Genomic DNA, 12,712 nt, shown 5'->3' on the forward strand with positions numbered 1-12,712 from the left:
TGTGTCCTCCTCACTGCTTACTTTCCCAACTAGCTTTTTATCATCAGCAAACGTGGATAGATTACATTCGGTCCCTTCATCTAAGTCATTCATAAAGATTATATAGAATCATAGAAGTTACAACATGGAAACAGGCCCTTCGGCCCAACATGTCCATGTCGCCCAGTTTATACCACTAGGCTAGTCCCAATTGCCTGCACTTGGCCCATATCCCTCTATTCCCATCTTACCCATGTAACTGTCCAAATGCTTTTTAAAAGACAAAATTGTACCCGCCTCTACTACTGCCTCTGGCAGCTCGTTCCAGACACTCACCACCCTTTGAGTGAAAAAATTGCCCCCTCTGGACCCATTTGTATCTCTCCCCTCTCACCTTAAATCTATGCCCCCTCGTTATAGACTCCCCTACCTTTGGGAAAAGATTTTGAATATCGACCTTATCTATGCCCCTCATTATTTTATAGACTTCTATAAGATCACCCCTTAACCTCCTACTCTCCAGGGAAAAAAGTCCCAGTCTGTCTAACCTCTCCCTGTAAGTCAAACCATCAAGTCCCGGTAGCATCCTAGTAAATCTTTTCTGCACTCTTTCTAGTTTAATAATATCCTTTCTATAATAGGGTGACCAGAACTGTACACAGTATTCCAAGTGTGGCCTCACCAATGCCCTGTACAACTTCAACAAGACATCCCAACTCCTGCATTCAATGTTCTGACCAATGAAACCAAGCATGCTGAATGCCTTCTTCACCACCCTATCCACCTGTGACTCCACTTTCAAGGAGCTATGAATCTGTACTCCCAGATCTCTTTGTTCTATAACTCTCCCCAACGCCCTACCATTAACGGAGTAGGTCCTGGCCCGATTCGATCTACCAAAATGCATCACCTCACATTTATCTAAATTAAACTCCATCTGCCATTCATCGGCCCACTGGCCCAATTTATCAAGATCTCGTTGCAATCCTAGATAACCTTCTTCACTGTCCACAATGCCACCAATCTTGGTGTCATCTGCAAACTTACTAACCATGCCTCCTAAATTCTCATCCAAATCATTAATATAAATAACAAATAACAGCGGACCCAGCACCGATCCCTGAGGCACACCGCTGGACACAGGCATCCGGTTTGAAAAACAACCCTCTACAACCACCCTCTGTCTTCTGTCGTCAAGCCAATTTTGTATCCAATTGGCTACCTCACCTTGGATCCCATGAGATTTAACCTTATGTAACAACCTACCATGCGGTACCTTGTCAAATGCTTTGCTGAAGTCCATGTAGACCACGTCTACTGCACAGCCCTCATCTATCTTCTTGGTTACCCCTTCAAAAAACTCAATCAAATTCGTGAGACATGATTTTCCTCTCACAAAACCATGCTGACTGTTCCTAATTAGTCCCTGCCTCTCCAAATGCCTGTAGATCCTGTCCCTCAGAATACCCTCTAACAACTTACCCACTACAGATGTCAGGCTCACTGGTCTGTAGTTCCCAGGCTTTTCCCTGCCGCCCTTCTTAAACAAAGGCACAACATTTGCTACCCTCTAATCTTCAGGCACCTCACCTGTAGCGGTGGATGATTCAAATATCTCTGCTAGGGGACCCGCAATTTCCTCCCTAACCTCCCATAACGTCCTGGGATACATTTCATCAGGTCCCGGAGATTTATCTACCTTGATGCGCGTTAAGACTTCCAGCACCTCCCTCTCTGTAATATGTACACTCCTCAAGACATCACTATTTATTTCCCCAAGTTCCCTAACATCCATGCCTTTCTCAACCGTAAATACCGATGTGAAATATTCATTCAGGATCTCACCCATCTCTTGTGGTTCCGCACATTGATGACCTTGTTGATCCTTAAGAGGCCCTACTCTCTCCCTAGTTACCCTTTTGCCCTTTATGTATTTGTAGAAGCTCTTTGGATTCACCTTTGCCTGATCTGCCAAAGCAATCTCATATCCCCTTTTTGCCCTCCTGATTTCTCTCTTAACTCTACTCCGCTGAGGCCCAAGCACTGATCCTTGCGACACCCCACTAGTTACAGCCTGTTAACCTGAGAATGACCCGTTTATTCCTACTATTTGTTTTCTGTCCATTAACCAATCCTCTACCCATGCTAATATATTACCCCCAATGCCATGAGCCCTTACCTTGTGTAACAACCTTTTATATGGCACCTTATCGAATGCCTTTTGAAAATCGAAATTTAGTACATCCAGTGGTTCCCCTTTATCTACCTTGCTAGTTACATCCTCAAAAAACTCCAGTCAATTTGTCAAACACAATATTCCTTTCATGAAACAATGCTGACTCTGCCTAATCATATTATGATTTTCTAAGTGCCCTGTTACCACATCCTTAATAATGGATTCCAGCATTTTTCCGATGACTGATGTCAGGTTAACTGGTCCGTAGTTCCCTGTTTTCTCTCTCCCTCCTTTCTTGAATAGTGATGTTACATTTGCTACTTTCCAATCCACTGGGACCATTCTAGAATCCTGGGAATTTTGGAAGATCACAACCCTGTGCAATAAATCGAAATAATTCGAACGGAGCAGACTGGATTTCACGCTCATCAGGACTATACAGGACAAGTTGTGGCTTTATTGAAGATTGAAGATTGCAGATTGCCATAAAGTTCTAGAAAAAGCTGATTATATTGCTTTTATTGATTTTCGTAAGATTTTCAACCTAGTACTTCGCTGTAACCCTCGGGGAAACTGGAAGCCATTGCAGTACATGGCCAAAACTTGGGATTTAATTAGGATGTGTACATCAGCTCCAAAATCCATGAAAGGGTGGATGAGAGATTCAGTGAAATCTATCTCTCTCAAAAAAGGAGTGAGCCACAGTTGTTCATTGTCACCCATCCTATTTGATGACTTCATCAATTATGTGTTGAATAGTATTCTAAGAGATGGATTTGGAGTGTGTTCTTCACGAAGGTCCAGGGCCTAGTGATAAACAAGGAAGATCCATAGCTTAGCTGGACTGCAATAAAAACAGAAAATGCTGGAAATACTCAGCAGGTCAAGCAGCATCTGTGGAGAGAGAAACAAAGTTAATGTTTCAGGTGGATGACCTTTCATCAGAACTGACAAAAAAGTCATTGACCGGAAACGTTGGGCCAGAATTTACTGTAGCCGGCAAATGAACTGTGCCCACCGTTAGGTAGACTTGCTCTTGTCCGTTTAATTTTCATGAGATCTTGCACTGGAAGTTGCTGTGAGTGGGACATGGAACCGGTGCAGCGCCCTCTACAGGGCATCTGGGATCTGTGTGATCAGGGCAAGCAATTGTGTGTTCCCTTAACCAATCAATTTGAAGGATTGTGAAATGAATAGCGCAGAGTCTGAACCAGGAAGTGTAAATTAGAATAATTAATTCAATGTCAAATCAGGAACTGAAAGAGAAATAAAGAGAGGGAAAGAAAGATTGGATTAAGAGAGAGAAAAAAAAAGAGATAGAAAGGAAAAGTTAAAAAATATTTAATTTACATTTAAGTTACATTCTCATATCTAAGTTTGCCGATGACACAAAGATTGGTGGCATTGTAAGCAGTGTAGATGAAAACATAAAATTTTTTAAAAAAATCTCCAACAACAATTAAAAGCTGAAGGAATGAGATCCCGCACTTGTAATAGTTAATTTTCAGTGCCAGAGAGGTTGTTTGGCAGTAATTAACGCTTACCACGCCGTTAAAAAGGCACTCAGGCTGAAATGGAGAAGCCCTAACTTTCTGTAGTGAGTTTAATTCGTGTCTACCATACAGATACAGGAACTTCACGCCATTCAATACATTTGAATGGTGAGTCAGGCAGCGGGGATGCCGTTTTCACAAAGCTAACGGTGGAGCGGCGCATCTTGGACAGCTACTTCTGGATTTTCGCGTTTAACCACACATCTGCCCCGAAGTTGCTGTGCGATTGGCACATAAATAATATTGAGCGCCGTTAGCCTCACCGTTATTTTCACAGTAAATTCTCGCCTGTTAAACTTTGTTTCTCTCTCCACAGATGCTGCCTGACCTGCTGAGTATTTCGAGAATTTTTTGTTTTTATTTCAGCTTTCCAGCATCTGCAGTATTTTGCTTTTGTTTTAGCTGGACCGCACTCTGATTTGGGGCATGACAGGCAGGTTGGAGGTCTGAGTCCAGGCCTGGTGGGTTTAAGGTGTGGCCTGCCAGCTGTGGACCTCTGGGTATAGTTTGGGACTAGAGCCTGGGTGGCAGGAGGTTGGGGTCAGGCTGGTGGAGGTCTAGGTCCATAGCTTGTCTGAAATAAGGATCCATGGACTTCCAGAAGGCATTTGATAAGGTCCCACATAAGAGACTGTTAGCTAAGATAGAAGCCCATGGAATCAAGGGAAAAGGACGGACTTGGTTAGGAAGTTGGCTGAGCGAAAGGCGACAGAGAGTAGGGATAATGGGAAGGTACTCACATTGGCAGGATGTGACTAGTGGAGTCCCGCAGGGATCTGTCTTGGGGCCTCAATTATTCACAATATTTATTAACGACTTAGATGAAGGCATAGAAAGTCTCATATCTAAGTTTGCCGATGACACAAAGATTGGTGGCATTGTAAGCAGTGTAGATGAAAACATAAAATTACAAAGCAATATTGATAGATTAGGTAAATGGGCAAAACTGTGGCAAATGGAATTCAATGTAGACAAATGTGAGGTCATCCACTTTGGATCAAAAAAGGATAGAACAGGGTACTTTCTAAATGGTAAAAAGTTAAAAACAGTGGATGTCCAAAGGGACTTTGGTGTTCAGGTACATAGATCATTGAAGTGTCATGAACAGGTGCAGAAAATAATCAAGAAGGCAAATGGAATGCTGGCCTTTATATCTAGGGGACTGGAGTACAAGGGGCAGAAGTTATGCTGCAGCTATACAAAACCCTGGTTAGACCGCACCTGGAGTACTGTGACCAGTTCTGGGTACCGCACCTTCGGAAGGACATATTGGCCTTGGAGGGAGTGCAGCGTAGGTTTACTAGAATGATATCCGGACTTCAAGGGTTAAGTTACGAGGAGAGATTACACAAATTGGGGTTGTATTCTCTAGGGTTTCGAAGGTTAAGGGGTGATCTGATCGAAGTTTATAAGATATTAAGGGGCACGGATAGGGTGGATAGAAAGAAACTATTTCCGCTGGTTGGGGATTTTAGGAGTAGGGGGCACAGTCTAAAAATTAGAGCCAGACCTTTCAGGAGCGAGATTAGAAAACATTTCTACACACAAAGGGTTGTAGAAGTTTGGAACTCTCTTCTGCAAATGGCAAATGATACTAGCTCAATTGCTAAATTTAAATCTGAGATAGATAGCTTTTTGGCAACCAAAGGTATTAAGGGATATGGGCCAAAGGCAGGTATATGGAGGTAGATCACAGATCAGCCATGATCTTATCAAATGGCGGAGCAGGCACGAGGGGCTGAATAGCCTACTCCTGTTCCTATGTTCCTATAAGCTAGCTAGAGGTCTGGGGTCACTGCAGGATTAGATGGCAGTATGGTTCTGGCTGGAGGAAGTCTGGCTCCAAGAGCCAGGCTGAAAGTAGCAGTCTGGGTTCGGAACCTGACTTAGTGGAGGTCTAGAGCTGGTTCCAGAGGTCTGGGTAAAGGGCCAGTTTGCCATGGTCCCTAATTCAGTATTGTCAGCAAACTTCAACAACAACAACTTGCATTTATATAGCACTTTTAATGTAGTATAACATCCGAAGGCGCTTCACATGAGTGATTATCAAACAAAATTTGGCACTGAGCCACATAAGGAGATATTAGGACAGGTGGCCAAAAGCTTGATCAAAGAGATAGGTTTTAAGGAGTCTTAAAGGAGGAGAGAGAGGTAGAGAGATAGAGAGGTTTAGGGAGAGAATTCCAGAGCTTAGGGCCTAGGCAGCTGAGGCACGGTTGCCGATGCTGGAGCGATTAAAATCGGGGATGCGCAAGAGGCGTGAATTGGGGGAGTGCAGAGTTCTTGGAGGGTTGTAGGGCTAGAGGAGGTCACAGAGATAGGGAGGGGCGAGGCCATGGAGGGATTTGAAAACAAGGAAGAGAATTTTAAAATTGAAGCATTGCCGGACCTGGAGCCAATGTAGGTCAGCGAGCACAGGGCTACCTGTATCCTACCAATCCGAAAAACATCCATTTGCCCCTACTCTTTGCTATCTGTGCCCTAACTATTTTTCTATCCATGCAACTACATCTCCTTTAAAATCATGTGCCTGATCAGGTACTCCTAAAATCCTATTTTGACCGTAGGATCATAAAATGTTACAGCATTTGTCCCATCAAGACAGCACAGGTTCCTCCACATGAGCCACCTAGTTTAATCACAGTGCCTTGCTTACTTCCCATGACTTTAAATATTTCTCCTTTTCAAGCAATGATCTCATTCTCTTTTAAAAGAATTCATGGACTTTGCTTCAACAGTGGTTTATGACAGAGAATTCGACATTGTAGTCATCCTTTGTGTAAAGATTTTTTTCTAACTTTCCCCTTTAATTCTTGTTGCACTTATCTTAAATTTGTACACTCTCATTACTGTCTTGCCAAACAGAAGAAACAGTCTATCACCATTTACCTGATCATCACCATTCATGATCCTGAAGAGCCCCATAGGTCACCCCCCCCCCCCAAACATTTCAGCTCTAATGGAAAAAACATAATTTCATCAATCTCCCTTCATAACTGTAACCTCTTATCCCTGATTTCATTACAGTAAATCTATGCTGCATCTTTTTCATTGCTTTTACATCTTTTCTATAATGGGGTACCCAAAACTGCACACTAAACTCCAATTGTGGCCTAAGTAAGATCTTGTACAAGGCTATCATTACTTGCTTTTGTATCCTATGTCTCTACGTACAAAGCCAAGGATTCCATTTGCCTTTCTTATGACCTTTTCTACTTGCGCTGACACCTGTGCATCTGCACACATCTGCTTCTCTACTTCATTTAAAATTTTATCACTAAAGGTGTAGGGGGTGACCGATGTCAAGTGCACAGGTCGCCATCTTGGTAAAGGTGTTTGCGCACGCGTGCCTAATGCATGCCGACAGCATGTAGAGACCATCAGACCATAAGAGATAGGAGCAGGAGTCGGCCATTCAGCCCCTCGAGCCTGCTCCGCCATTTAATGAGATCATGGCTGATCTGATTTTTACCTCAACTCCACTTTCCCGCCGTTTTCCCATATCCTTCGACTCCCTTTCTGATCAAAAACTCTTCTAACTCAGCCTTGAATGTATTCAATGACTCAGCCTCCACAGCTTTTTGGGGTAAAGAATTTCAAAGATTCACGACCCTCTGGGAGAAGAAATTCCTCCTCATTTCCGTCTTAAACGGGCAACCCCTTATTCTGAGACTATGCCCCGTAGTTTTAGATTCCGCCATGAGGGGTAACATCCTCTCAGCATCTACCCTATCGAGTCCCCTCAGAATTTTGTATGTTTCAATAAGATCTCCTCTCATTCTTCTAAACTCCAATGAGAAAGTTCAATCTTTCCTCATACGACAACCCTTCCATACCCGAAATCAACCGAGTGAACCTTCTTTGAACTGCCTCCAATGCAAGTATGTCCTTCCTTAAATAAGGGCACCAGAACTGTACGCAGTACTCCAGGTGTGGTCTCACCAGCACCCTGTAGAGTTGTAGCATGACTTCCCTGCTTTTATACTCCATCCCCCTAGAAATAAAGGCCAATATTCCATTTGCCTTCCGCATTACCTGCTGCAACTGTATGTTGACTTTTTGTGTTTCAGGTTCAAGGACACTCAGATCCCTCTGTACCGCAGCATTTTGTAGTATTTCTCCATTCAAATAATATTTTGTTTTTTATTTTTCCTCCCAAAGTGGATGACTTCACATTTTCCCACATTATATTCCATCTGCCAAATTTTTGCCTATTCGCTTAACCTGTCAGTATCCCTTTGCAGACACTTTGTGTCCTCATCGAAACTTGCTTTTCCACCTATCTTTGTACACAGCAGGTGTACAATGAGAACCATGCTGCCACGCGTAACATCATAGAGCACGCTATAGGCATCCTCAAGCTTCCGTTGCCTGGACCGCTTTGGAGCAGCCCTGCAGTACTCAGCTGAGTGGGTATCAAGATTTGTCATTGTATGCTGCATGCTGTACAACCTGCCCATTATGAGGGAGCAGCCCTTGCCACTGCCTATCCGGCGAGAGCCTACTGAGGTGGAAGTCAAGGAGGAGGAGGAAGTCGAGGAAGAGGCAGGGAGGCAATAAGGTAGACAGGCTCTGACTGCCAGGGCTCTGTGTGATCAGATTATTAATGAGTGACATCAGTAAGTTCAATGACCCCTCCCCATTCAACAACAGTCCCACACTCCTTACCTTTCATCTCCCACATGACCATCGTCCTTATGATTACACATTGCTTCCTCGCTCAGCACATCGCAGAAATGAAAACCAACACCAAATACAAATTCATAACCACATTTATAGATTTACACGTGAAATGATTCAAACAAACTGACACTATTCACCTTTGTGTATTTCCTTAGTGCCTGTCGTTCGTGTGCCTTTACCTTTCCTAGTGCTCCTACGAGATGCATCCCCAGAGGCTGGAGCATGGGTGGTGGAAGGTTGCTGACCTTCAATTGAAGACACTGCAGATGGCCTTGGAGGGCAATCTCGAGCAGCTGTGGGCCGGGAGGGTCCAGCTTCAGACTGCGCCATCTCGGGCCTGGGCTGCAGCAGTCTAGTCTGGCTGACTGACAGGCAACAGCAAGAGGACTGGTGGAGTCGCAGGGATGGGAGCAGGAATGATGTCATCCTGAGAGAGGACAGCAGGTTCGTGTTCCATGGCGCCACTGCCACTCTCCTGGGGCGGCGCCTCAGCAACTCTGGTGATCAGTTGAAGAACAGATTGCTGGACTGCTGTGACGCCCTGGAAGCCCCGTTACACAGTGGAACCCAGAGCCACGATAGCAGCAGTCAGACCTTTGATGGAAGCTGTGACATCGGTCATCAGACGCTGCATCACGGTGGGTTCCACAGGTGAGCTGATGGAATTGACCACCCATTCCATGTTGGAAAGGTTGGGCTCCAAGCCCTGCGCAAAGCCCTGTGTCAAGTTGGAGCTGGACTCCTCCATTCGCAACGGGAATGTCCATACGCCCAAAGGCCTTCTTCTATAGCTTGGCCCATGAAAATCATCATCTGACTCCTCTGCAGCAGAACTGGTGAGCAACCTCACCCTCTGGTGAGCTGGCACCTATGATATCCTTTCCCCCCACCCTGGCTTTTGCGCACTTGTGTCCAGAGTCTCATCACGTGCAGATCCCTCCTCTGTCCTAGCCTCTAAACTACGTGCAGTGTCAGAATCTGAGCTGGTAGCTACTGGTGTAAGATCGAATGACAGTGTGTCTGCATTATCACTGTCGTCTTCCTCTGCCTCTTCTGACTGTGCCGTTTCCAGTTCTTGGGTATTTGAAATGACAAAGGGCTGTGTTGTGGTGAGGGGAGAGGAGAAAGAAAGAAGTGTATGCTCACACCATCTGTAGCATGTGAGTCAGAAAAGATTGTGGACTGAGGGAGAAGTGGGAAGCGAGAAGGAGGATTAGGTATTCAGAGACCCTCATCACCAACATTGTCAGTGGCCACAGCCTCAGCGATGGCTCATCTAATGATGGACAGCACTGTCTCCTCCATGGGGGTTAGGACGTGTAGGCGCGCCTGTCCTCCCCCAGTTCTTTCCTGCTGCCTAGTATTGTGCGCCACCTTCTCTTGCAAGAAAGAGGGAAGTGTGTCAGTGAATGCCCTGCAAGATGTTTGAGTGATGTGGCTGTCATGGTTGAATAGCTGCCAGTTTATGTCACCTGTGAGTTGTGGGTGTGCAGCTTGCAAGAGTGGTAATATGTGAGGGCAAGATGCAGCATCTGATTTGCAGGGTTGAATACTGATTGAAAGAGTTTGTTGGTAGGTGGGTGATGGGGGGTGTAGTGTGTGAAGCAGTGAATGAGGCTAGTGGTGCATTTGGTAGGATATGCCATGTGACAGTTGAACTCACTCACCTTGACCACTTGTGTCAAATCATTGAACTTCTTCCTGCGCTACATCCATATGCATGGTGTGATGCTCCTGGCCTTGACCTCATGTGTGATTTCCACTGCCCCTTGAGCATGTGTCTGGAAGGCCTCCTGCCCCCCTGCGGATATAGGATGCTCCTCCATCTGTCCACCTCTTCCACCAAGGCCTCCAGTGCACCGTCCAAGAACCTTGGTGCTGCTGTCTCACAGGCGCAGCCACTCTTCAGTATATTCCAGCACAGACTTACTTCCCAAAGGACTTCCTGCAACCCCAGTGCACCTCCCCTTTAAAAGGTGCAGGCTGCCTTTAAGCAGTGCTAGCCACTCCCGATAGCGGGGCCTCCTGCTGGTGCATGCAGCCAATCAACAGCACAGGTAGCACTGGCTGCACGCAGCGATTGTTGAAATCATCAGGCAGCACAAATGTAACATGGCGTGGGTTAATCACACACCGTGATCCCAGCGCCTGTTTTCGGGGGTTATCCAATATAACCCCTGTATTCTTTTGTTATCCTTAATTCCAAAATGTATTACTTCAAATTTTTCTACAGTTAATGGTGTGTCTCACCTATCTTCAATTCCTGCTAACATTCCTGTGTTCTTCTGCACTTATTCAATTTTTGATGACCCAAATTTGGTGTCCTCAGTAAATTTTGATGTTGTTCCTTAATTCCTGAGCCTAGATCATTTATGTAAGTTTGCCTATATAGCAGCTGTAACTGCACTTCCAGTGTAATCTTTGCTTATAAAGCATTTTGTGACATCTCAAGGATAAGATGCTTTCTCAATGCAAATTCCTTCTTCTTTCTTTAAGAGTGACCTAACATTTGGAATACCATTCACCACACCTTTTAATTCTAAGAAACTTTGTTTAACAAATTGTCTGTCAAAACTTTATTAACAGCAGTACAAAATACAGAAATTCTGGAGAACAATGACTGCATAGTGTGGCCTCCCTCCTAGTTTGAACTATGCTGGGGTTTATATACTTTACTTGCTTACCATTCTCTGTGCATGCCAGCAATCATTCGTATAATTGTTCAACTGTACATCTTCAACTATCCAAATATCCCAGATCAATAATAGTCATAGGAGGGCTGGACTTTGGTTCCAAAAGAACATCTTATCAGCTTGAGGTGATATCCCCTTTGCTCCATCTTCCATACAAGAGCCATCTTGTTGGACCTCAACTTTCCATGCAATGATGTCCAATGTGAAGAAGGCCATTTGACCAATTAGTGATGTACATATGAACATTACCCATATGATTGATTACCGAAATTGGATAATTATAGAATTCGTACAGATGCTATTCACATGATTTATGACTAACAAGAACTAAAACATATCTCTATCAGTCCTTGCGGACCCAATTATAGATGGGACGAGTTCCTGCTCATCTCTCAACATCGCCATTAATCATCAATTTTTACTTATATTGTTACACGCCAGACACTCCCAAGGCCGCTACCATTATTCTCCTTCAACAATGATGTTGTTCGAGTTACTTGCAGTACTCTAAGGTCTATGGAGAGGCCTTTCCCGTGCTAACCCTGCTCTAAAAACCGTGGTGGTGCTTTTGCTTTTTTAAAAATAATTTATATCCTATATTAACCAAAAACCTTTGCCAACAATATCAAGTCTAGTCACAACAATTGTTTGCTTAGTCTGCCTTTGGAGAGATTGAAGAAATGCATTGGTGAAAAACACGAGTATCCAGTCCAGACCACAAGGGGATGCTATTGTAACATCTCTGGGTTGGGCTACCGTAAAAGTAGATATAGGGCAGAAGTGAATCAACTCCCATTACATAAAACTCTTAGACTGTCTAAAGGAGCGACTAATGCCACTGAACCTGAGACGGTACCTACAGCAGACCTGAATTTGCAACTGTCAGCTTTATAATTAATTTTAATAATGTTATTGTGAAATATGTAATTTTATTTTTTTTCATATTACAATAAGGCTTGTAATATGAAAAAAAATAAAATTACATATTTCACAATAACATTATTAAAATTAATTATAATTTTGAACATTACAGATTTGAATTACTGAGAAAATGGCATACAATTTTTTATTCAAAAAGAATTTTGAGTGACTTGACTGGCTCGCCTTTCCTTTTGTTGGTAGGTTCTTGTGATTGTCATTCAGGATTAGTTAGTTTTATAAGTCTATGGTAATTTCTCATTAGTGGTACACTTACCTTGCTTTTGATTTACACATTCCCTACCTTTGCAGTAAAAATTCTTAAAATCTTAAACCCGCCCATTTCCAGTTTTAATGGAGGTGGGACGAATGGTGGGCGACCAACTCACTCTCAGGAGGCTGGTCGGTCACTGAAAGCTTTCAAGAGGGCAGCGGGTCTCCATTTTTACAGTTTTTTTATTTTTAACCCCTGGGGGCGGGATTCCGGGCCTTCTACTTCACATTATGTGAGAGGAGGCGAGAAGGCCTAAAACAGCAGGTAAGTGCCTTTATCGCACTGCTTGTGGGCCCAGAGGAGCAAGAGTGCTTCCCCCAGGTCCAACAAGTCTACCTGCAGCAACCACTTCCCCCCACACGATCTCCAACCCCACCCCCACAATCTCTGACCCCCCCCACCATCTCTGACCCTTCCATGATCTCTGACCCCTTCC

At 44.1% G+C, this 12,712-nt stretch overlaps 1 protein-coding gene across 2 annotated transcripts in view; it reads left to right on the plus strand.

Moving 5' to 3' along the window:
• sting1 (stimulator of interferon response cGAMP interactor 1) overlaps positions 1–12,712 on the plus strand; it is a 46,203-nt gene that overhangs the window by 6,480 nt on the left and 27,011 nt on the right. The window contains exon 2 of one of the 2 annotated variants that reach the window (XM_067996331.1): positions 8,547–8,835. The exons of the other annotated variant lie outside the window; for it this stretch is intronic. The gene's annotated coding sequence lies outside the window, so the exon portion shown is untranslated. The remainder of the gene's footprint in view (positions 1–8,546; positions 8,836–12,712) is intronic. 2 annotated transcript variants of the gene reach the window in all.

This window comes from Heptranchias perlo, chromosome 14 (assembly GCF_035084215.1).
Source record: "Heptranchias perlo isolate sHepPer1 chromosome 14, sHepPer1.hap1, whole genome shotgun sequence".
Classification (NCBI taxonomy): Eukaryota; Metazoa; Chordata; class Chondrichthyes; order Hexanchiformes; family Hexanchidae; genus Heptranchias; species Heptranchias perlo.